The following is a 6,089-nucleotide window of genomic DNA, read 5'->3' as shown; positions in this document are numbered from 1 at the left end:
ATGGTGTCCCAATCCATAGTTTCATATACTACACCGCACATCAAAATTATAAAAATAATAATATTATGACCGTTTAATTTTCTAATATGGAGAAGTGCAATGTTGCGAAACTATAGCATTTTCAGGAATAAGTTTATCTACAATTTGGGAACCAAAATAGCAAGGTAAGCACATATATCAGTAGTACCAGCAGAATGTGGAGAGTTCGACATAATTACCTTGTAAAGTTTAGAATCAAGTACATGTGTCAATTAGAAGTTAAGATCTGGTCGCTCTCGCCTCAACCTCGGCAAGCTCAGGATTTACGCCCTCCCTGCGCATCCATCCTATTCTGGAGATATCAGAGCCAGAGCACATGGACAACATGGAAGTGATGATGACCGCGGCTGTGCTGGCGGAGGCATGGATGCCTGGCTTCAGGCCTCACATCGGGTGCGCGTTCGACTCTGAGAAATTCTCCAACTTGATGTTGCAAATAGAGGTCCTCGCCGGAGGAGGATCTGTCCCCGACTTAGTGAGCAACAACGACGAGAAAGCTGATAAAGGACATACAATTGACTCTTCCTCAACAATGGCAGGCAGGCCAGTTTTAATCCTAAGAGCATTCTTATGAATTTGCTTATTCTCACTGGAGGAAGTCCTTTCTTCATAAAGCTTTTCACTAATGGCATGAAGGAATCTGATGAGACGCATCCAAGAATTAGGATTGTTGATTTAGAGGAAAATGCTCTTATGGAGCTTCTAAGATTCATGTATAGTGGAAAGTTGACCACAATTGAGGCCAGGGCCGATCCTGGGGAGGGGCAGGGGGGGCGGCCGCCCCGGGCCCCCAATGTGCAGGGGCCCCCACCCAGGTATGTGTATGACAGGCTACAGCGTATGTCAGAAAAATATTTGAAAAGGGCCGGGGAACTGCCTCGCTGGGCTTTCACGCAAGCAGCCAGGCCGATAGCCCGATCCCACCCGACAATCGATTTCACATTAAAAAATGTGATCGTGATCCCCTGTTCCATGATTTTCCATCACGCAGCGACGCCCCGTCCCAGCCAGGGCCGGTCCTGGGGAGGGGCAGGGGGGGCGGCCGCCCCGGGCCCCCGATGTGCAGGGGCCCCCACCCAGGTATGTGTATGACAGGCTACAGCGTATGTCAGAAAAATATTTGAAAAGGGCCGGGAACTGCCTCGCTGGGCTTTCACGCAAGCAGCCAGGCCGATAGCCCGATCCCACCCGACAATCGATTTCACATTAAAAAATGCGATCGTGATCCCCTGTTCCATGATTTTCCATCACGCAGCGATGCCCCGTCCCAGCCCTAGGCCGCCGACGCCATGCAGCCGCATGCCCGCCTCATGGCTCCTTAATTCATTCCTAATCCTGTTCGCCGGCGCCGCTGATTACAATTCCCTGGGGGGGGGGGGGGCATCATCATCCACTTTGCTCAACAGAACCGCTCTCGGACTCTAGCCTGTAGGCCCTGTATAGGGGCACAAGCACTGACGCTCGTCTGAATTCAGGGACATCAGGTATATATCAAAATCATAGTATTGTCGGCCCTTGATGCATAGCCAGCACCATCCAACAATTGATGCAACCATTTTTTTTAAGCAGCGTGTTTAACATGTCGTCCAAAAACATGAAGTGTGCATCAGGTAGCGACAAAAAAGAGTTGTGGATAAGTTGGTACAATCACAATGCGGAGATATTCACAAATTTCTCAAGAGTAATACTCCCCTGCTTCGATAAGATTATGAATTGGCAATGATTGTTATACAGGAAGAGGAAGATCAACCAACTAACGGAATTTTGGAATCGGACCAACAACAAAAACAAGAAATTTTCAACTTGAAGAGTGTTGCAAAATTTTTGCAAAAACTTTCTTGATTGTTCATCTGATGTTGAGGTATATGATCTTATTTTTTAATTGATGATTATGAGATTTACTTTTCCAGTTGGTGTAATATCTGCTATGGAGATTATCAAGCATGTCAGAAATGTTGATTGTTACCCTAATATCTTCATTTGCTTATCGCATCTTATTTATTGTCCATGTGACTCTTGCATCGACCGAAAGAAGCTTTTCGAAGTTGAAATCACTGAAGAATTATTTGAGGTCAACAATGACTCAAGAGAGGTTAAATGGTTTTGGCTAATTATGCATCGAGAAGAATTATTGAATGACATTGACATCGATCCCATCAGAAGTGACTTTGCATCGAGGAATGCTGGAAGAAATTTTCAAGGTAATATATATAATTAATTGATGTACATACCGATTTTAGATGCACTCAAGAGTTATTAATAATATTTCATATATACGCATACTCATGTTATTGTTATGATGTCCACATTAAGGGCCCCGGGCTTTAGTTTCGCCCCGGGCCCCCAAAATATCAGGACCGGCCCTGATTGAGCCCACTCTTCTGCTCGACATCTTGATGGCTGTTGATAAATTTGAGGTTCTTGCTTGCATGAGGCACAGTTAGTTGCTCACAAGCCTGCCTATGACCACATAATTTGCATTTCTATACCTAGACCATCCATGATCCTCTTTAATGGTTGCTGAAGTTTAGAGTGTAGTACGTGTAGCCAAGGAATTCCTTGCTGACAAATACAAGGATATTCGTAAGTTCGAAGCTGAAGTGATGAACATCGCTCTTGTTGGGATCGAGGCCATTTTTTCGAGTATTAACCTGATATTACTATCTGAAGATGAGGCATATTACTTCTTTCTCAAGTGGGCCAGTCTCCGATACCCAGAATTTGAGGAAAGACCGAAGATCTCGAGTTGTCATTTACTTCCACTGGTATGCTTCAGTCATATGACAAGTTTGTCACTTCAGAATGTCCTAGCATGCACTGATGATGATATAGACCATGAGCAAGTAGCTCAACGTATTGCTGAGGTACTTCTATACAAAGCTTATCCAACACAGATGGAAGGTACTCCTGCAGTAGAAGTAGCAACCCATCACAATTTCTGAGCAAACTTATGATTTGAGGACCATGAAAGTTGTTGTGTTCAGTCGACCCTGCCCACATGTTACAGTTTATATGGCATTAGAACCAAGAGGTCTTGAGTTCAAGATCTGGCTGACACAATTTTAAAATAAAAATTGCAGCTCACTTTCGGTCCACATTTAGGACCGAGGGAGCCACACGTGAGGGGAAGTGTTAGACGTATAAATGCATAACTCGTATTTCCCCATCAACTTGAGCTTTTGCGTGCAGTTCTACATTGCTTGGCACCTCTTTGTTCCTGAAAACCAAAAAACTTTTGGCTACACTTTTTGATAATAGGAATGTTGGACACATTTTTTGGAGAAAAATGTTGGATGCATTGAAAGAACTAAATGCAATGCAAGTATGTATGCATGAGATGAAACACACACATAAAAAATATTAACATGGCTGATGTTTAATTACTCATTCTTTTATCCAGCCAATCTAACTATGATCAATTAGTTGATGCACGAGATGGATAATATACCGATAAATAACAATGGTGTCTTGATCCATATCCTCATATACTACACTGCACATCAAACTAATAAAAATAATAAGTTAATGTCTAAAATTGAGAACAAAAATAGCAAGGTAAACATACGTACCTGCAGTACCCGCAGAATGTGCAGAGTTTGGCTTAATTCCCCTATAAAGTTTGGAATCAAGTAGATATTTCAATTAGGAGTTCAGATAAATGTAGCAATCATACTGCAAAATCAAGAGTCTAGTGGTTACACCGCAATGCAACAGTTTGTTAACACATTTTCAAACAAGGAACAGATCATGGGCGAAGCGGCCAACCATGGAGAAGAGACCGCAAGATCCTCGACCAAAACACACCGAAAGAACAGTCAAAAGCACACACAACACGTGATTCCAGCCAGCTCCCCGATCGATTATCATTCATCCCAGGTTACGATGCCCCAACAAAGATCCGGGAGCACACACACGCTTCAACAAGCTGGCTAGACCCACATCATCTTGGAAAGACCACAAAGGTCCATGATCAAATGTTCAGAACGCGCCAAAAAATTGGAGAAATTAAGTGGCTTCAAAGGAGTACATGCCGACATGATTGGCAAAGCAAACAGAAAAAGCAGAAACCAGATCCGATCCTCGGCAAAACGTCCAAATCCCTGCCAAAAAACCCAAACAACACGGCGAAGCAACCAAATCGAGAAATAACACGGAGAGCAAGCATGCGCCGCACGCACGCCACACGCTCATATGTATGTCTTACCGGGGCAGGCAAGGAAGGAGCCGGTCGGCTGGTCCCTCCGGCCTCCGGTGGTGAGAGAAGAAAGTGTGTGCGTGAGCGGGGGAGGAGGGAGGGTGCGTCTCGTCAGCTAGCTAGCCTTGCAGGTTCGGAACGAAGCGACGAGCGAGAGGAGAGGAGACGCGTATGGGGGGAGTGAGGATTGGAATGGAGGCGGGGCAGGGGTATAAATAGAGGTGGGCGCGGTCTAACGAGAGATAGAGAGAGAAGTGGAAAGATGTCCGTCCGTCCGTCCGTCCGAGGGCACAGGGCGCGGGTTTGGATTTTTGGGGCGAGTCCGTTGGGCTGGAGGGTGATTTCCTCCGGGAAGGGCTTGGGCTCGTGCTCGGCACCGACCTCATGGAGGAGTAACTCCTTTTCCATTTTGTTGTGACACTGCTGGTTTCTTTCCATTCTTGTTGGCGACCATCCTCCCTCTCCGTTCAAATGTGGCAAGCTGCCCGTCGCTCGAAAAGGTGTGCCACTTGGTGCACATTTATATTAGGAAGAGTATATATGGTATATTTGGAAAACAATTATGGCAATATGAAATTGACTGTTTTGTTCACGCGCTGTCATGTGAACATCTGGACCCTCTCTTCTTCCTTAGGTCGATTAGCTTCCCACCTACCACTACCACCGACCTTAGAGCCTCCACCTCCTTGCATGAAATCAATGGCGAAGCGTGAACCAAATCTATGGGGGCAAAAGTGCTAGGAAGACTAGAGAAGACGGAAGACCAGCGGGGTGTTTAGCATTAGGACAAGCTTAGCGTTGCAATATTTCACAGGGAAGTGGGGACCCTCCTTGGTCCTGCCGACGCTACACCAGTGTATGAAATGGCCCTTTGGCGTTGTTGTGCCAGGCACCCCTCGCGGCATGATCAGATGTCACCTCAAGAACTCCACCTGAGACCAAAGCTACCGATTTGCTGAACTCACTTTAGATTTACACTCATTTCTTACGGCCACAAGAACGGGCAGCATGGAAGACATCTCGTCACCGTTGTTTGTGGTATGATCCAGTGTAGTGAGCTGGTTATGGATGAACTCGCCGATGAAGATCAAAAGTCCTTGCTCACTGTTCCATTCCATTGAAGCTTCTGCTTGAATTCATGGAACGGACAGTGCTAGCGAACTAATCTTCCATGCTCAGCAAAAGATTTCCGCCGACCGACCTAGCCAGTTTGCTCTAAACTTCAATACACACATGAGCTTTCTGGCTGAAAATGTCAAAATGAGACCTATGATTTCTTGTGGGATTCACACATTCGTAGTCAGCTAGTTTAGTTGTGAGCCAAATTATTGTAGTGCCTTCTTTATAGCTAGAAATTGACTAGCCCATGACGCACTCAAACAAAGTGTATGCCCTTTTTCCTGTCCTGTTCCATATCATCATCTAAGGGCATGATTAAGGCTATCATGGAGACACCATCACTGTGAGACATTTCAAACGGCTGTAGATTACCATCTTTACCATGCAAGATGAAATGGGAGTTTCTTGCGGCATTTCTTATCTTCAGGTCCTGTTCTTGTCAACCTAATAGCCTCTATTTCCTCCTCAGTTCGGATTTCCTTGGTTGTGACAAGTGAATCTTCTTCTTATAAGTCCAACGCATTCTCTTTGAAATTTGAACGGGTGACTGCTCTCTTTGGTCTCTTGTTGGCAATGTCCCCATGAGTAATGTTGGTGGTAACATTGCTCTCCTCAATGGTCTCATCATGCCTCATCCCTCTTATGAAGTTTTGCTTGGTGCCTCTTTGTTCCTGAAAACCAAAAAATGTTGGACACATTTTTTGACAAAAAATGCCGGACACATTTTTTGCAACAA

At 45.1% G+C, this 6,089-nt stretch overlaps 1 pseudogene; it reads left to right on the top strand.

Moving 5' to 3' along the window:
- Positions 1–355: 355 nt before the first annotated feature.
- On the top strand, positions 356–3,105 carry LOC123115122 (BTB/POZ domain-containing protein At2g46260-like; annotated as a pseudogene).
- The last annotated feature ends 2,984 nt before the right edge of the window (positions 3,106–6,089 follow it).

The sequence above is a fragment of the Triticum aestivum genome, chromosome 5B (genome assembly GCF_018294505.1).
Source record: "Triticum aestivum cultivar Chinese Spring chromosome 5B, IWGSC CS RefSeq v2.1, whole genome shotgun sequence".
Lineage (NCBI taxonomy): Eukaryota > Viridiplantae > Streptophyta > Magnoliopsida > Poales > Poaceae > Triticum > Triticum aestivum.
The sequence above is the reverse complement of the archived record's forward strand: the minus strand, read 5'-3'. Positions and strand labels throughout refer to the sequence as shown.